This window comes from Carcharodon carcharias, chromosome 11 (assembly GCF_017639515.1).
Source record: "Carcharodon carcharias isolate sCarCar2 chromosome 11, sCarCar2.pri, whole genome shotgun sequence".
In the NCBI taxonomy this organism is placed as follows: domain Eukaryota; kingdom Metazoa; phylum Chordata; class Chondrichthyes; order Lamniformes; family Lamnidae; genus Carcharodon; species Carcharodon carcharias.
Window position 1 is genome coordinate 165,914,706 of NC_054477.1, and position 26,357 is coordinate 165,941,062.

Sequence of the window (26,357 nt, forward strand, 5' to 3'; positions counted from 1 at the left end):
ATAGTCAGTATGGTGTGTGATATACTCAGGATGTGATATAGTCAGGATGTGATATAGTCAGGCTGTGATATAGTCAGTTTGTTGTGTGATATAGTCAGGATGTTATATAGTCAGGATGTGATATAGTCAGGATGTGATATAGTCAGTATGGTGTGTGATATAGTCAGGATGTAATATAGTCAGGATGTGATATAGTCAGGATGTGATATAGTCAGTATCGTGTGTGATATAGTCAGGATGTGATATGGTCAGGATGTGATATAGTCAGGATGTGATATATTTAAGATGTGATATATTCAGTATGTGATATAGTCAGGATGTGATATAGTCAGGATGGTGTGTAATATAGTCAGGATGTGATATAGTCAAGATGTGATATAGACAGGTTGTGATATAGTCAGGATGTGATAGAGTCAGGTTGTGATATAGTCAGGATGTGATATAGTCAGGATTGTGTGTGATATAGTCAGGATGTGATATAGTCAGAATGTGATATAGTCAGGATGTGATATAGTGAGGATGGGGTGTGATATATTCAGGATGTGATATAGTCAGTGTGGTGTGTGATATAGTCAGGATGTGATATAGTCAGGTTGTGATATAGTCAGGATGTGATATATTCAGGATGGTGTGTGATATAGTCAGGATGTGATATAGTCAAGATGTGATATAGTCAGGATGGTGTGTGATATAGTCAGGATGTTATATAGTCAGGATGTGATATAGTCAGGATGTGATATAGTCAGGATGTGATATATTTAGGATTGTGTCTGATATAGTCAAGATGTGATATAGTCAGGATGTGATATAGTCAGGATGTTGTGTGATATAGTCAGGATGTGATATAGTCAGGATGAGATATAGTCAAGATGTGATATAGTCATGATGTGATATAGACAGGATGTGATATAGTCAGGATGGTGTGTGATATAGTCAGGATGTGATATAGTCAGGATGTGATATAGTCAGGATGTGATATAGTCAGGATGGTGTGTGATATAGTCAGGATGTGATATAGTCAGGATGTGATATAGTCAGGATGTGATATATTTAAGATGTGATATAGTCAGGATGTGATATAGTCAGGATGTGATATAGTCAGGATGGTGTGTGATATAGTCAGGATGTGATATAGTCAAGATGTGATATAGACAGGTTGTGATATAGTCAGGATGTGATAGAGTCAGGTTGTGATATAGTCAGGACGTGATATAGTCAGGATTGTGTGTGATATTGTCAGGATGTGTTATAGTCAGAATGTGATATAGTCAGGATGTGATATAGTGAGGATGGTGTGTGATATATTCAGTATGTGATATAGTCAGTGTGGTGTGTGATATAGTCAGGATGTGATATAGTCAGGATGTGATATAGTCAGGATGTGATACAGTCAGGATGTGATATAGTCAGGATGTGATACAGTCAGGATGTGATATAGTCAGTATGGTGTGTGATATAGTCAGGATGTGATATAGTCAGTATGGTGTGTGATATACTCAGGATGTGATATAGTCAGGATGTGATATAGTCAGGCTGTGATATAGTCAGTATGGTGTGTGATATAGTCACGATGCCATATTGTAAGGATGTGATATAGTCAGTTTGTTGTGTGATATAGTCAGGATGTTAAATAGTCAGGATGTGATATAGTCAGGATGTGATATAGTCAGTATGGTGTGTGATATAGTCAGGATGTAATATAGTCAGGATGTGATATAGTCAGGATGTGATATAGTCAGTATGGTGTGTGATATAGTCAGGATGTAATATAGTCAGGATGTGATATTGTCAGGATGTGATATAGTCAGTATGGTGTGTGATATAGTCAGGATGTGATATAGTCAAGATGTGATATAGTCAGGATGTGATTTGTCAGGATGTGATATAGTCAGGATGTGATATAGTCAGAATGTGACATAGTCAGGATGTGATAAAGTCAGTATGGTGTGTGATATATTCAGGATGTGATATAGTCAAGTTGTGATATAGTCAGGATGTGATATAGTCAGCAATGTTTGTGATATAGACAGGATATGATATAGTCAGGATATGATATAGTCAGGAATGTTTGTGATATAGTCAGGATGTGATATAGTCAGGATGTGATATAGTCAGGATGTGATATAGACAGGATGTGATATAGTCAGGATGTGATATAGTCAGGAATGTTTGTGATATAGTCAGGATGTGATATAGTCAGGATGTGATATAGTCGGGATGTGATATCGTCAGGATGTGATAAAGTCAATATGTGATATAGTCAGGATGGTGTGTGATATAGTCAGGATGTGATATAGTCAGGAAGTGATATAGTCAAGGGGTGATATAGTCAGGTTGGTGTGTGATATATTCAGGATGTTATATAGTCAGGATGTGATATAGTCAGGATGTGATATAGTCAGGATGTGATATATTCAGGATGGTGTCTGATATAGCCAAGATGTGATATAGTCAGGATGTGATATAGTCAGGATGGTGTGTGATATAGTCAGGATGTGATATAGTCAAGATATGATATAGACAGGTTGTGATATAGTCAGGATGTGATAGAGTCAGGTTGTGATATAGTCAGGACGTGATATAGTCAGGATTGTGTGTGATATTGTCAGGATGTGATATAGTCAGAATGTGATATAGTCAGGATGTGATATAGTGAGGATGGTGTGTGATATATTCAGGATGTGATATAGTCAGTGTGGTGTGTGATATAGTCAGGATGTGATATAGTCAGGATGTGATATAGTCAGGATGTGATATAGTCAGGATGGTGTCTGATATAGTCAGGATTTGATATAGTCAGGATGTGATATAGTCAGGATGTGATATAGTCTGGATGTGATAGAGTCTGGTTTTGATATAGTCAGGATGGTGTTTGATATAGTCAGGATGTGATATAGTCAGGTTGTGATATAGTCAGCATGGTGTCTGATATAGTCAGGATTTGAGATAGTCAGGATGTGATATAGTCAGGATGTGATATCGTCTGGATGTGATAGAGTCAGGAGCTGATATAGTCAGGATGGTGTCTGATATAGTCAGGATGTGATATAGTCAGGATGTGATATAGTCAGGATGTGATACAGTCAGGATTGTGTGATATAGTCAGGATGTGATATAATCAGAATGTGATATAGTCAAGATGTGATATAGTCAGAATGGTGTGTGATATCGTCAGGTTGTGATATTGTTAGGATGTGATATAGTCAGGATGTGATATACTCAGGATGTGATATATTCAGGATGTGATATAGTCAGGATGTGATATAGTCAGTATGGTGTGTGATATAGTCAGGATGTAATAGAGTCAGGATGTGATATAGTCAGGATGTGATATAGTCAGTATCGTGTGTGATATAGTCAGGATGTAATATAGTCAGGATGTGATATTGTCAGGATGTGATATAGTCAGTATGGTGTGTGATATAGTCAGGATGTGATATAGTCAAGATGTGATATAGTCAGGATGTGATTTGTCAGGATGTGATATAGTCAGGATGTGATATAGTCAGGATGTGACATAGTCAGGATGTGATATAGTCAGTATGGTGTGTGATATAGTCAGGATGTGATATAGTCAAGATGAGATATAGTCAGGATGTGATATAGTCAGGAATGTTTGTGATATAGTCAGGATGTGATATAGTCAGGATATGATATAGTCAGGAATGTTTGTGATATAGTCAGGATGTGATATAGTCAGAATGTGATATAGTCAGGATGTGATATAGACAGGATGTGATATAGTCAGGATGTGATATAGTCAGGATGTGATATAGTCAGGATGTGATATAGTCAGGATGTGATATAGTCAAGATTTGATATAGTCAGGATGGTGTGTGATATTGTCAGGATGTGATATAGTCAGGATGTGATATTGTCAGAGTGTGATAGAGTCAGGTTGTGATAGAGTCAGTATGGTGTGTGATATAGTCAGGATGTGATATAGTCAGGATGTGATATAGTCAGGATGGTGTGTGATATAGTCAGGATGTTATATAGTCAGGATGTGATATAGTCAGGATGTGATATAGTCAGGATGTGATATATTTAGGATTGTGTCTGATATAGTCAAGATGTGATATAGTCAGGATGTGATATAGTCAGGATGTTGTGTGATATAGTCAGGATGTGATATAGTCAGGATGAGATATAGTCAAGATGTGATATAGTCATGATGTGATATAGACAGGATGTGATATAGTCAGGATGGTGTGTGATATAGTCAGGATGTGATATAGTCAGGATGTGATATAGTCAGGATGTGATATAGTCAGGATGGTGTGTGATATAGTCAGGATGTGATATAGTCAGGATGTGATATAGTCAGGATGTGATATATTTAAGATGTGATATAGTCAGGTGTGATATAGTCAGAATGTGATATAGTCAGGATGTGATATAGTCAGGATGTGATATAGTCAGGATGTGATATATTTAGGATTGTGTCTGATATAGTCAAGATGTGATATAGTCAGGATGTGATATAGTCAGGATGGTGTGTGATATAGTCAGGATGTGATATAGTCAGGATGTGATATAGTCAGGATGTGATATAGTCAGGATGGTGTGTGATATAGTCAGTATGTGATATAGTCAGTGTGGTGTGTGATATAGTCAGGATGTGATATAGTCAGGATGTGATATAGTCAGGATGTGATATAGTCAGGATGTGATACAGTCAGGATGTGATATAGTCAGGATGTGATACAGTCAGGATGTGATATAGTCAGTATGGTGTGTGATATAGTCAGGATGTGATATAGTCAGTATGGTGTGTGATATACTCAGGATGTGATATAGTCAGGATGTGATATAGTCAGGCTGTGATATAGTCAGTATGGTGTGTGATATAGTCACGATGCCATATTGTAAGGATGTGATATAGTCAGTTTGTTGTGTGATATAGTCAGGATGTTAAATAGTCAGGATGTGATATAGTCAGGATGTGATATAGTCAGTATGGTGTGTGATATAGTCAGGATGTAATATAGTCAGGATGTGATATAGTCAGGATGTGATATAGTCAGTATGGTGTGTGATATAGTCAGGATGTAATATAGTCAGGATGTGATATTGTCAGGATGTGATATAGTCAGTATGGTGTGTGATATAGTCAGGATGTGATATAGTCAAGATGTGATATAGTCAGGATGTGATTTGTCAGGATGTGATATAGTCAGGATGTGATATAGTCAGAATGTGACATAGTCAGGATGTGATAAAGTCAGTATGGTGTGTGATATATTCAGGATGTGATATAGTCAAGTTGTGATATAGTCAGGATGTGATATAGTCAGCAATGTTTGTGATATAGACAGGATATGATATAGTCAGGATATGATATAGTCAGGAATGTTTGTGATATAGTCAGGATGTGATATAGTCAGGATGTGATATAGTCAGGATGTGATATAGACAGGATGTGATATAGTCAGGATGTGATATAGTCAGGAATGTTTGTGATATAGTCAGGATGTGATATAGTCAGGATGTGATATAGTCGGGATGTGATATCGTCAGGATGTGATAAAGTCAAGATGTGATATAGTCAGGATGGTGTGTGATATAGTCAGGATGTGATATAGTCAGGTTGTGATATAGTCAAGATGTGATATAGTCAGGATGGTGTGTGATATAGTCAGGATATTCTATAGTCAGGATGTGATATAGTCAGGATGTGATATAGTCAGGATGTGATATATTCAGGATGGTGTCTGATATAGCCAAGATGTGATATAGTCAGGATGTGATATAGTCAGGATGGTGTGTGATATAGTCAGGATGTGATATAGTCAAGATATGATATAGACAGGTTGTGATATAGTCAGGATGTGATAGAGTCAGGTTGTGATATAGTCAGGACGTGATATAGTCAGGATTGTGTGTGATATTGTCAGGATGTGATATAGTCAGAATGTGATATAGTCAGGATGTGATATAGTGAGGATGGTGTGTGATATATTCAGGATGTGATATAGTCAGTGTGGTATGTGATATAGTCAGGATGTGATATAGTCAGGATGTGATATAGTCAGGATGTGATATAGTCAGGATGGTGTCTGATATAGTCAGGATTTGATATAGTCAGGATGTGATATAGTCAGGATGTGATATAGTCTGGATGTGATAGAGTCTGGTTTTGATATAGTCAGGATGGTGTTTGATATAGTCAGGATGTGATATAGTCAGGTTGTGATATAGTCAGCATGGTGTCTGATATAGTCAGGATTTGAGATAGTCAGGATGTGATATAGTCAGGATGTGATATCGTCTGGATGTGATAGAGTCAGGAGCTGATATAGTCAGGATGGTGTCTGATATAGTCAGGATGTGATATAGTCAGGATGTGATATAGTCAGGATGTGATACAGTCAGGATTGTGTGATATAGTCAGGATGTGATATAATCAGAATGTGATATAGTCAAGATGTGATATAGTCAGAATGGTGTGTGATATCGTCAGGTTGTGATATTGTTAGGATGTGATATAGTCAGGATGTGATATACTCAGGATGTGATATATGCAGGATGTGATATAGTCAGGATGTGATATAGTCAGTATGGTGTGTGATATAGTCAGGATGTAATAGAGTCAGGATGTGATATAGTCAGGATGTGATATAGTCAGTATCGTGTGTGATATAGTCAGGATGTAATATAGTCAGGATGTGATATTGTCAGGATGTGATATAGTCAGTATGGTGTGTGATATAGTCAGGATGTGATATAGTCAAGATGTGATATAGTCAGGATGTGATTTGTCAGGATGTGATATAGTCAGGATGTGATATAGTCAGGATGTGACATAGTCAGGATGTGATATAGTCAGTATGGTGTGTGATATAGTCAGGATGTGATATAGTCAAGATGAGATATAGTCAGGATGTGATATAGTCAGGAATGTTTGTGATATAGTCAGGATGTGATATAGTCAGGATATGATATAGTCAGGAATGTTTGTGATATAGTCAGGATGTGATATAGTCAGAATGTGATATAGTCAGGATGTGATATAGACAGGATGTGATATAGTCAGGATGTGATATAGTCTGGAATGTTTGTGATATAGTCAGGATGTGATATAGTCAGGATGTGATATAGTCAAGATTTAATATAGTCAGGATGGTGTGTGATATAGTCAGGATGTGATATAGTCAGGTTGTGATATAGTCAAGATGTGATATAGTCAGGATTGTGTGTGATATAGTCAGGATGTTCTATAGTCAGGATGTGATATAGTCAGGATGTGATATAGTAAGGATGTGATATATTCAGGATGGTGTCTGATATAGCCAAGATGTGATATAGTCAGGATGTGATATAGTCAGGATGGTGTGTGATATAGTCAGGATGTGATATAGTCAGGATGTGTTATAGTCAAGATGTGATATAGTCAGGATGTGATATAGACAGTATGTGATATAGTCAGGATGTGATATAGTCAAGATGTGATATAGTCAGGATGGTGTGTGATATAGTCAGGATGTTATATAGTCAAGATGTGATATAGTCAGGATGGTGTGTGATATAGTCAGGATGTGATATAGTCAAGATGTGATATAGTCAGGATGTTATATAGTCAAGATGTGATATAGTCAGGATGGTGTGTGATATAGTCAGGATGTGATATAGTCAAGATGTGATATAGTCAGGATGGTGTGTGATATAGTCAGGATGTGATATAGTCAGAATGCGATATAGTCAGGATGTCATATAGACAGGATGGTGTGTGATATAGTCAGGATGTGATTTAGTCAGGATGTGATATAGTCAAGATGTGATATAGTCAGGATGGTGTGTGATATAGTCAGGATGTTATATAGTCAGGATGTGATATAGTCAGGATGTGATATAGTCAGGATGTGATATATTTAGGATTGTGTCTGATATAGTCAAGATGTGATATAGTCAGGATGTGATATAGTCAGGATGGTGTGTGATATAGTCAGGATGTGATATAGTCAGGATGTGATATAGTCAGGATGTGATATAGTCAGGATGGTGTGTGATATAGTCAGGATGTGATATAGTCAGGATGTGATATAGTCAGGATGTGATATAGTCAGGATGTGATATAGTTAAGATGTGATATAGTCAGGATGTGATATAGTCAGGATGTGATATAGTCAGGATGTTGTGTGATATAGTCAGGATGTGATATAGTCAAGATATGATATAGACAGGTTGTGATATAGTCAGGATGTGATAGAGTCAGGTTGTGATATAGTCAGGACGTGATATAGTCAGGATTGTGTGTGATATTGTCAGGATGTGATATAGTCAGAATGTGACATAGTCAGGATGTGATATAGTGAGGATGGTGTGTGATATATTCAGGATGTGATATAGTCAGTGTGGTGTGTGATATAGTCAGGATGTGATATAGTCAGGATGTGATATAGTCAGGATGTGATATAGTCAGGATGGTGTCTGATATAGTCAGGATTTGATATAGTCAGGATGTGATATAGTCAGGATGTGATATAGTCTGGATGTGATAGAGTCTGGTTTTGATATAGTCAGGATGGTGTTTGATATAGTCAGGATGTGATATAGTCAGGTTGTGATATAGTCAGCATGGTGTCTGATATAGTAAGGATTTGAGATAGTCAGGATGTGATATAGTCAGGATGTGATATCGTCTGGATGTGATAGAGTCAGGAGCTGATATAGTCAGGATGGTGTCTGATATAGTCAGGATGTGATATAGTCAGGATGTGATATAGTCAGGATGTGATACAGTCAGGATTGTGTGATATAGTCAGGATGTGATATAATCGGAATGTGATATAGTCAAGATGTGATATAGTCAGAATGGTGTGTGATATCGTCAGGTTGTGATATAGTTAGGATGTGATATAGTCAGGATGTGATATACTCAGGATGTGATATATACAGGATGTGATATAGTCAGGATGTGATATAGTCAGTATGGTGTGTGATATAGTCAGGATGTAATAGAGTCAGGATGTGATATAGTCAGGATGTGATATAGTCAGTATCGTGTATGATATAGTCAGGATGTAATATAGTCAGGATGTGATATTGTCAGGATGTGATATAGTCAGTATGGTGTGTGATATAGTCAGGATGTGATATAGTCAAGATGTGATATAGTCAGGATGTGATTTGTCAGGATGTGATATAGTCAGGATGTGATATAGTCAGGATGTGACATAGTCAGGATGTGATATAGTCAGTATGGTGTGTGATATAGTCAGGATGTGATATAGTCAAGATGAGATATAGTCAGGATGTGATATAGTCAGGAATGTTTGTGATATAGTCAGGATGTGATATAGTCAGGATATGATATAGTCAGGAATGTTTGTGATATAGTCAGGATGTGATATAGTCAGGATGTGATATAGTCAGGATGTGATATAGACAGGATGTGATATAGTCAGGATGTGATATAGTCTGGAATGTTTGTGATATAGTCAGGATGTGATATAGTCATGATGTGATATAGTCAAGATTTAATATAGTCAGGATGGTGTGTGATATAGTCAGGATGTGATATAGTCAGGTTGTGATATAGTCAAGATGTGATATAGTCAGGATGGTGTGTGATATAGTCAGGATGTTCTATAGTCAGGATGTGATATAGTCAGGATGTGATATAGTCAGGATGTGATATATTCAGGATGGTGTCTGATATAGCCAAGATGTGATATAGTCAGGATGTGATATAGTCAGGATGGTGTGTGATATAGTCAGGATGTGATATAGTCAGGATGTGTTATAGTCAAGATGTGATATAGTCACGATGTGATATAGACAGGATGTGATATAGTCAGGATGTGATATAGTCATGATGGTGTGTGATATAGTCAGGATGTGAATAGTCAGGATGCGATATAGTCAGGATGTCATATAGTCAGGATGGTGTGTGATATAGTCATGATGTGACTTAGTCAGGATTGATATAGTCAAGATGTGATATAGTCAGGATGGTGTGTGATATAGTCAGGATGTTATATAGTCAGGATGTGATATAGTTAGGATGTGATATAGTCAGGATGTGATATATTTAGGATTGTGTCTGATATAGTCAAGATGTGATATAGTCAGGATGTGATATAGTCAGGATGTTGTGTGATATAGTCAGGATGTGATATAGTCAGGATGAGATATAGTCAAGATGTGATATAGTCATGATGTGATATAGACAGGATGCGATATAGTCAGGATGGTGTGTGATATAGTCAGGATGTGATATAGTCAGTATGTGATATAGTCAGGATGTGATATTGTCAGGATGGTGTGTGATATAGTCAGGATGTGATATAGTCAGGATGTGATATAGTCAGGATGTGATATATTTAAGATGTGATATAGTCAGGATGTGATATAGTCAGGATGTGATATAGTCAGGATGGTGTGTGATATAGTCAGGATGTGATATAGTCAAGATGTGATATAGACAGGTTGTGATATAGTCAGGATGTGATAGAGTCAGGTTGTGATATAGTCAGGATGTGATATAGTCAGGATTGTGTGTGATATAGTCAGGATGTGATATAGTCAGAATGTGATATAGTCAGGATGTGATATAGTGAGGATGGGGTGTAATATATTCAGGATGTGATATAGTCAGTGTGGTGTGTGATATAGTCAGGATGTGATATAGTCAGGTTGTGATATAGTCAGGATGTGATATAGTCAGGATGGTGTGTGATATAGACAGGATGTGATATAGTCAGGATGTGATATAGTCAGGATGGTGTCTGATATAGTCAGGATTTGATATAGTCAGGATGTGATATAGTCAGGATGTGATATAGTCTGGATGTGATAGAGTCTGGTTTTGATATAGTCAGGATGGTGTTTGATATAGTCAGGATGTGATATAGTCAGGTTGTGATATAGTCAGCATGGTGTCTGATATAGTCAGGATTTGATATAGTCAGGATGTGATATAGTCAGGATGTGATATAGTCTGGATGTGATAGAGTCAGGATCTGATATAGTCAGGATGGTGTCTGATATAGTCAGGATGTGATATAGTCAGGATGTGATATAGTCAGGATGTGATACAGTCAGGATTGTGTGATATAGTCAGGATGTGATACAGTCAGAATGTGATATAGTCAAGATGTGATATAGTCAGAATGGTGTGTGATATCGTCAGGTTGTGATATAGTTAGGATGTGATATAGTCAGGATGTGATATACTCAGGCTGTGATATATTCAGGATGTGATATAGTCAGGATGTGATATAGTCAGTATGGTGTGTGATATAGTCAGGATGTGATATAGTCAGGATGTGATATAGTCAGGATGTGATATAGTCAGGATGTGATATAGTCAGGATGTGATATAGTCAGGATGGTGTGTGATATATTCAGGATGGTGTGTGATATAGTCAGGATGTGATATAGTCAGGATGTGATATAGTCAGGACAGTTTGTGATATAGTCAGGATGTGATATTTATCAGGATGTTGTTTGATATATACAGCATCTGATATAGTCAGGATGTGTTATAGTCAGGATGTGATATAGTCAGGATGGAGTGTGTTATAGTCAGGATGTGATATAGTCAGGATGTGATACAGTCAGGATGTGATATAGTCAGTATGGTGTGTGATATAGTCAGGATGTGATATAGTCAGGTTGTGATATAGTCAGGATGTGATATAGTCAGTATGGTGTGTGATATACTCAGGATGTGATATAGTCAGGATGTGATATAGTCAGGCTGTGATATAGTCAGTATGGTGTGTGATATAGTCAGGATGTCATATTGTAAGGATGTGATATAGTCAGTTTGTTGTGTGATATAGTCAGGATGTTATATAGTCAGGATGTGATATAGTCAGGATGTGATATAGTCAGTATGGTGTGTGATATAGTCAGGATGTAATATAGTCAGGATGTGATATAGTCAGTATCGTGTGTGATATAGTCAGGATGTAATATAGTCAGGATGTGATATTGTCAGGATGTGATATAGTCAGTATGGTGTGTGATATAGTCAGGATGTGATATAGTCAAGATGTGATATAGTCAGGATGTGATTTGTCAGGATGTGATATAGTCAGGATGTGATATAGTCAGAATGTGACATAGTCAGGATGTGATATAGTCAGTATGGTGTGTGATATAGTCAGGATGTGATATAGTCAAGGTGTGATATAGTCAGGATGTGATATAGTCAGGAATGTTTGTGATATAGTCAGGATGTGATATAGTCAGGATATGATATAGTCAGGAATGTTTGTGATATAGTCAGGATGTGATATAGTCAGGATGTGATATAGTCAGGATGTGATATAGACAGGATGTGATATAGTCAGGATGTGATATAGTCAGGAATGTTTGTGATATAGTCAGGATGTGATATAGTCAGGATGTGTTATAGTCAAGATGTGATATAGTCAGGATGTGATATAGACAGGATGTGATATAGTCAGGAGGTGATATAGTCATGATGGTGTGTGATATAGTCAGGATGTGATATAGTCAGGATGCGATATAGTCAGGATGTCATATAGTCAGGATGGTGTGTGATATAGTCAGGATGTGATTTAGTCAGGATGTGATATAGTCAAGAAGTGATATAGTCAGGATGGTGTGTGATATAGTCAGGATGTTATATAGTCAGGATGTGATATAGTCAGGATATGATATAGTCAGGATGTGATATATTTAGGATTGTGTCTGATATAGTCAAGATGTGATATAGTCAGGATGTGATATAGTCAGGATGTTGTGTGATATAGTCAGGAAATGATATAGTCAGGATGAGATATAGTCAAGATGTGATATAGTCATGATGTGATATAGACAGGATGTGATATAGTCAGGATGGTGTGTGATATTTTCAGGATGTGATATAGTCAGGATGTGATATAGTCAGGATGTGATATACTCAGGATGGTGTGTGATATAGTCAGGATGTGATATAGTCAGGATGTGATATAGTCAGGATGTGATATAGTCAGGATGTGATATAGTTAAGATGTGATATAGTCAGGATGTGATATAGTCAGGATGTGATATAGTCAGGACGGTGTGTGATCTATTCAGGATGTGATATAGTCAGGATGTGATATAGTCAGGATGTGATATAGTCAGGATGTGATATAGACAGGATGTGATATAGTCAGGATGTGATATAGTCAGGCTGTGATATAGTCAGTATGGTGTGTGATATAGTCAGGATGTCATATTGTAAGGATGTGATATAGTCAGTTTGTTGTGTGATATAGTCAGGATGTTAAATAGTCAGGATGTGATATAGTCAGGATGTGATATAGTCAGTATGGTGTGTGATATAGTCAGGATGTAATATAGTCAGGATGTGATATAGTCCGGATGTGATATAGTCAGTATCGTGTGTGATATAGTCAGGATGTAATATAGTCAGGATGTGATATTGTCAGGATGTGATATAGTCAGTATGGTGTGTGATATAGTCAGGATGTGATATAGTCAGGATGTGATATAGTCAGGACGGTGTGTGATCTAGTCAGGATGTGATATAGTCAGGATGTGATATAGTCAGGATGTGATATAGTCAGGATGTGATATAGACAGGATGTGATATAGTCAGGATGTGATATAGTCAGGCTGTGATATAGTCAGTATGGTGTGTGATATAGTCAGGATTTCATATTGTAATGATGTGATATAGTCAGTTTGTTGTGTGATATAGTCAGGATGTTATATAGTCAGGATGTGATATAGTCAGGATGTGATATAGTCAGTATGGTTTGTGATATAGTCAGGATGTAATATAGTCAGGATGTGATATAGTCAGGATGTGATATATCAGTGTCGTGTGTGATATAGTCAGGATGTAATATAGTCAGGATGTGATATTGTCAGGATGTGATATAGTCAGTATGGTGTGTGATATAGTCAGGATGTGATATAGTCAGGATGTGATATAGTCAGGATGTGATATAGTTAAGATGTGATATAGTCAGGATGTGATATAGTCAGGATGTGATATAGTCAGGATGGTGTGTGATATAGTCAGGATGTGATTTAGTCAAGATATGATATAGACAGGTTGTGATATAGTCAGGATGTGATAGAGTCAGGTTGTGATATAGTCAGGACGTGATATAGTCAGGATTGTGTGTGATATTGTCAGGATGTGATATAGTCAGAATGTGATATAGTCAGGATGTGATATAGTGAGGATGGTGTGTGATATATTCAGGATGTGATATAGTCAGTGTGGTGTGTGATATAGTCAGGATGTGATATAGTCAGGATGTGATATAGTCAGGATGTGATATAGTCAGGATGGTGTCTGATATAGTCAGGATTTGATGTAGTCAGGATGTGATATAGTCAGGATGTGATATAGTCTGGATGTGATAGAGTCTGGTTTTGATATAGTCAGGATGGTGTTTGATATAGTCAGGATGTGATATAGTCAGGTTGTGATATAGTCAGCATGGTGTCTGATATAGTCAGGATTTGAGATAGTCAGGATGTGATATAGTCAGGATGTGATATCGTCTGGATGTGATAGAGTCAGGAGCTGATATAGTCAGGATGGTGTCTGATATAGTCAGGATGTGATATAGTCAGGATGTGATTTAGTCAGGATGTGATACAGTCAGGATTGTGTGATATAGTCAGGATGTGATATAATCAGAATGTGATATAGTCAAGATGTGATATAGTCAGAATGGTGTGTGATATCGTCAGGTTGTGATATAGTTAGGATGTGATATAGTCAGGATGTGATATACTCAGGATGTGATATATTCAGGATGTGATATAGTCAGGATGTGATATAGTCAGTATGGTGTGTGATATAGTCAGGATGTAATAGAGTCAGGATGTGATATAGTCAGGATGTGATATAGTCAGTATCGTGTGTGATATAGTCAGGATGTAATATAGTCAGGATGTGATATTGTCAGGATGTGATATAGTCAGTATGGTGTGTGATATAGTCAGGATGTGATATAGTCAAGATGTGATATAGTCAGGATGTGATTTGTCAGGATGTGATATAGTCAGGATGTGATATAGTCAGGATGTGACATAGTCAGGATGTGATATAGTCAGTATGGTGTGTGATATAGTCAGGATGTGATATAGTCAAGATGAGATATAGTCAGGATGTGATATAGTCAGGAATGTTTGTGATATAGTCAGGATGTGATATAGTCAGGATATGATATAGTCAGGAATGTTTGTGATATAGTCAGGATGTGATATAGTCAGAATGTGATATAGTCAGGATGTGATATAGACAGGATGTGATATAGTCAGGATGTGATATAGTCTGGAATGTTTGTGATATAGTCAGGATGTGATATAGTCAGGATGTGATATAGTCAAGATTTAATATAGTCAGGATGGTGTGTGATATAGTCAGGATGTGATATAGTCAGGTTGTGATATAGTCAAGATGTGATATAGTCAGGATGGTGTGTGATATAGTCAGGATGTTCTATAGTCAGGATGTGATATAGTCAGGATGTGATATAGTAAGGATGTGATATATTCAGGATGGTGTCTGATATAGCCAAGATGTGATATAGTCAGGATGTGATATAGTCAGGATGGTGTGTGATATAGTCAGGATGTGATATAGTCAGGATGTGTTATAGTCAAGATGTGATATAGTCAGGATGTGATATAGACAGTATGTGATATAGTCAGGATGTGATATAGTCATGATGGTGTGTGATATAGTCAGGATGTGATATAGTCAGAATGCGATATAGTCAGGATGTCATATAGTCAGGATGGTGTGTGATATAGTCAGGATGTGATTTAGTCAGGATGTGATATAGTCAAGATGTGATATAGTCAGGATGGTGTGTGATATAGTCAGGATGTTATATAGTCAGGATGTGATATAGTCAGGATGTGATATAGTCAGGATGTGATATATTTAGGATTGTGTCTGATATAGTCAAGATGTGATATAGTCAGGATGTGATATAGTCAGGATGGTGTGTGATATAGTCAGGATGTGATATAGTCAGGATGTGATATAGTCAGGATGTGATATAGTCAGGATGGTGTGTGATATAGTCAGGATGTGATATAGTCAGGATGTGATATAGTCAGGATGTGATATAGTCAGGATGTGATATAGTTAAGATGTGATATAGTCAGGATGTGATATAGTCAGGATGTGATATAGTCAGGATGGTGTGTGATATAGTCAGGATGTGATATAGTCAAGATATGATATAGACAGGTTGTGATATAGTCAGGATGTGATAGAGTCAGGTTGTGATATAGTCAGGACGTGATATAGTCAGGATTGTGTGTGATATTGTCAGGATGTGATATAGTCAGAATGTGACATAGTCAGGATGTGATATAGTGAGGATGGTGTGTGATATATTCAGGATGTGATATAGTCAGTGTGGTGTGTGATATAGTCAGGATGTGATATAGTCAGGATGTGATATAGTCAGGATGTGATATAGTCAGGATGGTGTCTGATATAGTCAGGATTTGATATAGTCAGGATGTGATATAGTCAGGATGTGATATAGTCTGGATGTGATAGAGTCTGGTTTTGATATAGTCAGGATGGTGTTTGATATAGTCAGGATGTGATATAGTCAGGTTGTGATATAGTCAGCATGGTGTCTGATATAGTAAGGATTTGAGATAGTCAGGATGTGATATAGTCAGGATGTGATATCGTCTGGATGTGATAGAGTCAGGAGCTGCTATAGTCAGGATGGTGTCTGATATAGTCAGGATGTGATATAGTCAGGATGTGATATAGTCAGGATGTGATACAGTCAGGATTGTGTGATATAGTCAGGATGTGATATAATCGGAATGTGATATAGTCAAGATGTGATATAGTCAGAATGGTGTGTGATATCGTCAGGTTGTGATATAGTTAGGATGTGATATAGTCAGGATGTGATATACTCAGGATGTGATATATTCAGGATGTGATATAGTCAGGATGTGATATAGTCAGTATGGTGTGTGATATAGTCAGGATGTAATAGAGTCAGGATGTGATATAGTCAGGATGTGATATAGTCAGTATCGTGTATGATATAGTCAGGATGTAATATAGTCAGGATGTGATATTGTCAGGATGTGATATAGTCAGTATGGTGTGTGATATAGTCAGGATGTGATATAGTCAAGATGTGATATAGTCAGGATGTGATTTGTCAGGATGTGATATAGTCAGGATGTGATATAGTCAGGATGTGACATAGTCAGGATGTGATATAGTCAGTATGGTGTGTGATATAGTCAGGATGTGATATAGTCAAGATGAGATATAGTCAGGATGTGATATAGTCAGGAATGTTTGTGATATAGTCAGGATGTGATATAGTCAGGATATGATATAGTCAGGAATGTTTGTGATATAGTCAGGATGTGATATAGTCAGGATGTGATATAGTCAGGATGTGATATAGACAGGATGTGATATAGTCAGGATGTGATATAGTCTGGAATGTTTGTGATATAGTCAGGATGTGATATAGTCATGATGTGATATAGTCAAGATTTAATATAGTCAGGATGGTGTGTGATATAGTCAGGATGTGATATAGTCAGGTTGTGATATAGTCAAGATGTGATATAGTCAGGATGGTGTGTGATATAGTCAGGATGTTCTATAGTCAGGATGTGATATAGTCAGGATGTGATATAGTCAGGATGTGATATATTCAGGATGGTGTCTGATATAGCCAAGATGTGATATAGTCAGGATGTGATATAGTCAGGATGGTGTGTGATATAGTCAGGATGTGATATAGTCAGGATGTGTTATAGTCAAGATGTGATATAGTCACGATGTGATATAGACAGGATGTGATATAGTCAGGATGTGATATAGTCATGATGGTGTGTGATATAGTCAGGATGTGAATAGTCAGGATGCGATATAGTCAGGATGTCATATAGTCAGGATGGTGTGTGATATAGTCATGATGTGATTTAGTCAGGATTGATATAGTCAAGATGTGATATAGTCAGGATGGTGTGTGATATAGTCAGGATGTTATATGGTCAGGATGTGATAAAGTTAGGATGTGATATAGTCAGGATGTGATATATTTAGGATTGTGTCTGATATAGTCAAGATGTGATATAGTCAGGATGTGATATAGTCAGGATGTTGTGTGATATAGTCAGGATGTGATATAGTCAGGATGAGATATAGTCAAGATGTGATATAGTCATGATGTGATATAGACAGGATGCGATATAGTCAGGATGGTGTGTGATATAGTCAGGATGTGATATAGTCAGTATGTGATATAGTCAGGATGTGATATTGTCAGGATGGTGTGTGATATAGTCAGGATGTGATATAGTCAGGATGTGATATAGTCAGGATGTGATATATTTAAGATGTGATATAGTCAGGATGTGATATAGTCAGGATGTGATATAGTCAGGATGGTGTGTGATATAGTCAGGATGTGATATAGTCAAGATGTGATATAGACAGGTTGTGATATAGTCAGGATGTGATAGAGTCAGGTTGTGATATAGTCAGGATGTGATATAGTCAGGATTGTGTGTGATATAGTCAGGATGTGATATAGTCAGAATGTGATATAGTCAGGATGTGATATAGTGAGGATGGGGTGTAATATATTCAGGATGTGATATAGTCAGTGTGGTGTGTGATATAGTCAGGATGTGATATAGTCAGGTTGTGATATAGTCAGGATGTGATATAGTCAGGATGGTGTGTGATATAGACAGGATGTGATATAGTCAGGATGTGATATAGTCAGGATGATGTCTGATATAGTCAGGATTTGATATAGTCAGGATGTGATATAGTCAGGATGTGATATAGTCTGGATGTGATAGAGTCTGGTTTTGATATAGTCAGGATGGTGTTTGATATAGTCAGGATGTGATATAGTCAGGTTGTGATATAGTCAGCATGGTGTCTGATATAGTCAGGATTTGATATAGTCAGGATGTGATATAGTCAGGATGTGATATAGTCTGGATGTGATAGAGTCAGGATCTGATATAGTCAGGATGGTGTCTGATATAGTCAGGATGTGATATAGTCAGGATGTGATATAGTCAGGATGTGATACAGTCAGGATTGTGTGATATAGTCAGGATGTGATACAGTCAGAATGTGATATAGTCAAGATGTGATATAGTCAGAATGGTGTGTGATATCGTCAGGTTGTGATATAGTTAGGATGTGATATAGTCAGGATGTGATATACTCAGGCTGTGATATATTCAGGATGTGATATAGTCAGGATGTGATATAGTCAGTATGGTGTGTGATATAGTCAGGATGTGATATAGTCAGGATGTGATATAGTCAGGATGTGATATAGTCAGGATGTGATATAGTCAGGATGTGATATAGTCAGGATGGTGTGTGATATAGTCAGGATGGTGTGTGATATAGTCAGGATGTGATATAGTCAGGATGTGATATAGTCAGGACGGTTTGTGATATAGTCAGGATGTGATATTTATCAGGATGTTGTTTGATATATACAGCATCTGATATAGTCAGGATGTGTTATAGTCAGGATGTGATATAGTCAGGATGGAGTGTGTTATAGTCAGGATGTGATATAGTCAGGATGTGATACAGTCAGGATGTGATATAGTCAGTATGGTGTGTGATATAGTCAGGATGTGATATAGTCAGGTTGTGATATAGTCAGGATGTGATATAGTCAGTATGGTGTGTGATATACTCAGGATGTGATATAGTCAGGATGTGATATAGTCAGGCTGTGATATAGTCAGTATGGTGTGTGATATAGTCAGGATGTCATATTGTAAGGATGTGATATAGTCAGTTTGTTGTGTGATATAGTCAGGATGTTATATAGTCAGGATGTGATATAGTCAGGATGTGATATAGTCAGTATGGTGTGTGATATAGTCAGGATGTAATATAGTCAGGATGTGATATAGTCAGGATGTGATATAGTCAGTATCGTGTGTGATATAGTCAGGATGTAATATAGTCAGGATGTGATATTGTCAGGATGTGATATAGTCAGTATGGTGTGTGATATAGTCAGGATGTGATATAGTCCAGATGTGATATAGTCAGGATGTGATTTGTCAGGATGTGATATAGTCAGGATGTGATATAGTCAGAATGTGACATAGTCAGGATGTGATATAGTCAGTATGGTGTGTGATATAGTCAGGATGTGATATAGTCAAGGTGTGATATAGTCAGGATGTGATATAGTCAGGAATGTTTGTGATATAGTCAGGATGTGATATAGTCAGGATATGATATAGTCAGGAATGTTTGTGATATAGTCAGGATGTGATATAGTCAGGATGTGATATAGTCAGGATGTGATATAGACAGGATGTGATATAGTCAGGATGTGATATAGTCTGGAATGTTTGTGATATAGTCAGGATGTGATATAGTCATGATGTGATATAGTCAAGATTTAATATAGTCAGGATGGTGTGTGATATAGTCAGGATGTGATATAGTCAGGTTGTGATATAGTCAAGATGTGATATAGTCAGGATGGTGTTTGATATAGTCAGGATGTTCTATAGTCAGGATGTGATATAGTCAGGATGTGATATAGTCAGGATGTGATATATTCAGGATGGTGTCTGATATAGCCAAGATGTGATATAGTCAGGATGTGATATAGTCAGGATGGTGTGTGATATAGTCAGGATGTGATATAGTCAGGATGTGTTATAGTCAAGATGTGATATAGTCAGGATGTGATATAGACAGGATGTGATATAGTCAGGATGTGATATAGTCATGATGGTGTGTGATATAGTCAGGATGTGAATAGTCAGGATGCGATATAGTCAGGATGTCATATAGTCAGGATGGTGTGTGATATAGTCATGATGTGATTTAGTCAGGATTGATATAGTCAAGATGTGATATAGTCAGGATGGTGTGTGATATAGTCAGGATGTTATATAGTCAGGATGTGATATAGTTAGGATGTGATATAGTCAGGATGTGATATATTTAGGATTGTGTCTGATATAGTCAAGATGTGATATAGTCAGGATGTGATATAGTCAGGATGTTGTGTGATATAGTCAGGATGTGATATAGTCAGGATGAGATATAGTCAAGATGTGATATAGTCATGATGTGATATAGACAGGATGCGATATAGTCAGGATGGTGTGTGATATAGTCAGGATGTGATATAGTCAGTATGTGATATAGTCAGGATGTGATATTGTCAGGATGGTGTGTGATATAGTCAGGATGTGATATAGTCAGGATGTGATATAGTCAGGATGTGATATATTTAAGATGTGATATAGTCAGGATGTGATATAGTCAGGATGTGATATAGTCAGGATGGTGTGTGATATAGTCAGGATGTGATATAGTCAAGATGTGATATAGACAGGTTGTGATATAGTCAGGATGTGATAGAGTCAGGTTGTGATATAGTCAGGATGTGATATAGTCAGGATTGTGTGTGATATAGTCAGGATGTGATATAGTCAGAATGTGATATAGTCAGGATGTGATATAGTGAGGATGGGGTGTAATATATTCAGGATGTGATATAGTCAGTGTGGTGTGTGATATAGTCAGGATGTGATATAGTCAGGTTGTGATATAGTCAGGATGTGATATAGTCAGGATGGTGTGTGATATAGACAGGATGTGATATAGTCAGGATGTGATATAGTCAGGATGGTGTCTGATATAGTCAGGATTTGATATAGTCAGGATGTGATATAGTCAGGATGTGATATAGTCTGGATGTGATAGAGTCTGGTTTTGATATAGTCAGGATGGTGTTTGATATAGTCAGGATGTGATATAGTCAGGTTGTGATATAGTCAGCATGGTGTCTGATATAGTCAGGATTTGATATAGTCAGGATGTGATATGGTCAGGATGTGATATAGTCTGGATGTGATAGAGTCAGGATCTGATATAGTCAGGATGGTGTCTGATATAGTCAGGATGTGATATAGTCAGGATGTGATATAGTCAGGATGTGATACAGTCAGGATTGTGTGATATAGTCAGGATGTGATACAGTCAGAATGTGATATAGTCAAGATGTGATATAGTCAGAATGGTGTGTGATATCGTCAGGTTGTGATATAGTTAGGATGTGATATAGTCAGGATGTGATATACTCAGGCTGTGATATATTCAGGATGTGATATAGTCAGGATGTGATATAGTCAGTATGGTGTGTGATATAGTCAGGATGTGATATAGTCAGGATGTGATATAGTCAGGATGTGATATAGTCAGGATGTGATATAGTCAGGATGTGATATAGTCAGGATGGTGTGTGATATAGTCAGGATGGTGTGTGATATAGTCAGGATGTGATATAGTCAGGATGTGATATAGTCAGGACGGTTTGTGATATAGTCAGGATGTGATATTTATCAGGATGTTGTTTGATATATACAGCATCTGATATAGTCAGGATGTGTTATAGTCAGGATGTGATATAGTCAGGATGGAGTGTGTTATAGTCAGGATGTGATATCGTCAGGATGTGATACAGTCAGGATGTGATATAGTCAGTATGGTGTGTGATATAGTCAGGATGTGATATAGTCAGGTTGTGATATAGTCAGGATGTGATATAGTCAGTATGGTGTGTGATATACTCAGGATGTGATATAGTCAGGATGTGATATAGTCAGGCTGTGATATAGTCAGTATGGTGTGTGATATAGTCAGGATGTCATATTGTAAGGATGTGATATAGTCAGTTTGTTGTGTGATATAGTCAGGATGTTATATAGTCAGGATGTGATATAGTCAGGATGTGATATAGTCAGTATGGTGTGTGATATAGTCAGGATGTAATATAGTCAGGATGTGATATAGTCAGGATGTGATATAGTCAGTATCGTGTGTGATATAGTCAGGATGTAATATAGTCAGGATGTGATATTGTCAGGATGTGATATAGTCAGTATGGTGTGTGATATAGTCAGGATGTGATATAGTCAAGATGTGATATAGTCAGGATGTGATTTGTCAGGATGTGATATAGTCAGGATGTGATATAGTCAGAATGTGACATAGTCAGGATGTGATATAGTCAGTATGGTGTGTGATATAGTCAGGATGTGATATAGTCAAGGTGTGATATAGTCAGGATGTGATATAGTCAGGAATGTTTGTGATATAGTCAGGATGTGATATAGTCAGGATATGATATAGTCAGGAATGTTTGTGATATAGTCAGGATGTGATATAGTCAGGATGTGATATAGTCAGGATGTGATATAGACAGGATGTGATATAGTCAGGATGTGATATAGTCAGGAATGTTTGTGATATAGTCAGGATGTGATATAGTCAGGATGTGATATAGTCGGGATGTGATATCGTCAGGATGTGATAAAGTCAAGACGTGATATAGTCAGGATGGTGTGTGATATAGTCAGGATGTGATATAGTCATGTTGTGATATAGTCAAGATGTGATATAGTCAGGATGGTATGTGATATAGTCAGGATATTCTATAGTCAGGATGTGATATAGTCAGGATGTGATATAGTTAGGATGTGATATATTCAGGATGGTGTCTGATATAGCCAAGATGTGATGTAGTCAGGATGTGATATAGTCAGGATGGTGTGTGATATAGTCAGGATGTGATATAGTCAGGATGTGTTATAGTCAAGATGTGATATAGTCAGGATGTGATATAGACAGGATGTGATATAGTCAGAAGGTGATATAGTCATGATGGTGTGTGATATAGTCAGGATGTGATATAGTCAGGATGCGATATAGTCAGGATGTCATATAGTCAGGATGGTGTGTGATATAGTCAGGATGTGATTTAGTCAGGATGTGATATAGTCAAGATGTGATATAGTCAGGATGGTGTGTGATATAGTCAGGATGTTATATAGTCAGGATGTGATATAGTCAGGATATGATATAGTCAGGATGTGATATATTTAGGATTGTGTCTGATATAGTCAAGATGTGATATAGTCAGGATGTGATATAGTCAGGATGTTGTGTGATATAGTCAGGAAATGATATAGTCAGGATGAGATATAGTCAAGATGTGATATAGTCATGATGTGATATAGACAGGATGTGATATAGTCAGGATGGTGTGTGATATTTTCAGGATGTGATATAGTCAGGATGTGATATAGTCAGGATGTGATATAGTCAGGATGGTGTGTGATATAGTCAGGATGTGATATAGTCAGGATGTGATATAGTCAGGATGTGATATAGTCAGGATGTGATATAGTTAAGCTGTGATATAGTCAGGATTTGATATAGTCAGGATGTGATATAGTCAGGACGGTGTGTGATCTATTCAGGATGTGATATAGTCAGGATGTGATATAGTCAGGATGTGATATAGACAGGATGTGATATAGTCAGGATGTGATATAGTCAGGCTGTGATATAGTCAGTATGGTGTGTGATATAGTCAGGATGTCATATTGTAAGGATGTGATATAGTCAGTTTGTTGTGTGATATAGTCAGGATGTTAAATAGTCAGGATGTGATATAGTCAGGATGTGATATAGTCAGTATGGTGTGTGATATAGTCAGGATGTAATATAGTCAGGATGTGATATAGTCCGGTTGTGATATAGTCAGTATCGTGTGTGATATAGTCAGGATGTAATATAGTCAGGATGTGATATTGTCAGGATGTGATATAGTCAGTATGGTGTGTGATATAGTCAGGATGTGATATAGTCAGGATGTGATATAGTCAGGACGGTGTGTGATCTAGTCAGGATGTGATATAGTCAGGATGTGATATAGTCAGGATGTGATATAGTCAGGATGTGATATAGACAGGATGTGATATAGTCAGGATGTGATATAGTCAGGCTGTGATATAGTCAGTATGGTGTGTGATATAGTCAGGATGTCATATTGTAAGGATGTGATATAGTCAGTTTGTTGTGTGATATAGTCAGGATGTTATACAGTCAGGATGTGATATAGTCAGGATGTGATATAGTCAGTATGGTGTGTGATATAGTCAGGATGTAATATAGTCAGGATGTGATATAGTCAGGATGTGATATAGTCAGTATCGTGTGTGATATAGTCAGGATGTAATATAGTCAGGATGTGATATTGTCAGGATGTGATATAGTCAGTATGGTGTGTGATATAGTCAGGATGTGATATAGTCAAGATGTGATATAGTCAGGATGTGATTTGTCAGGATGTGATATAGTCAGGATGTGATATAGTCAGAATGTGACATAGTCAGGATGTGATATAGTCAGTATGGTGTGTGATATAGTCAGGATGTGATATAGTCAAGATGTGATATAGTCAGGATGTGATATAGTCAGGAATGTTTGTGATATAGTCAGGATGTGATATAGTCAGGATATGATATAGTCAGGAATGTTTGTGATATAGTCAGGATGTGATATAGTCAGGATGTGATATAGTCAGGATGTGATATAGACAGGATGTGATATAGTCAGGATGTGATATAGTCAGGAATGTTTGTGATATAGTCAGGATGTGATATAGTCAGGATGTGATATAGTCAAGATGTGATATAGTCAGGATGGTGTGTGATATAGTCAGGATGTTATATAGTCAGGATGTGATATAGTCAGGATGTGATATAGTCAGGATGTGATATATTTAGGATTGTGTCTGATATAGTCAAGATGTGATATAGTCAGGATGTGATATAGTCAGGATGTTGTGTGATATAGTCAGGATGTGATATAGTCAGGAAGAGATATAGTCAAGATGTGATATAGTCATGATGTGATATAGACAGGATGTGATATAGTCAGGATGGTGTGTGATATAGTCAGGATGTGATATAGTCAGGATGTGATATAGTCAGGATGTGATATAGTCAGGATGGTGTGTGATATAGTCAGGATGTGATATAGTCAGGATGTGATATAGTCAGGATGTGATATAGTCAGGATGTGATATAGTTAAGATGTGATATAGTCAGGATGTGATATAGTCAGGATGTGATATAGTCAGGATGGTGTGTGATATAGTCAGGATGTGATATAGTCAAGATGTGATATAGACAGGTTGTGATATAGTCAGGATGTGATAGAGTCAGGTTGTGATATAGTCAGGACGTGATATAGTCAGGATTGTGTGTGATATTGTCAGGATGTGTTATAGTCAGTATGTGATATAGTCAGGATGTGATATAGTGAGGATGGTGTGTGATATATTCAGGATGTGATATAGTCAGTGTGGTGTGTGATATAGTCAGGATGTGATATAGTCAGGATGTGATATAGTCAGGTTGTGATATAGTCAGGATGTGATACAGTCAGGATGTGATATAGTCAGTATGGTGTGTGATATAGTCAGGATGTGATATAGTCAGGTTGTGATATAGTCAGGATGTGATATATTCAGTATGGTGTGTGATATACTCAGGAT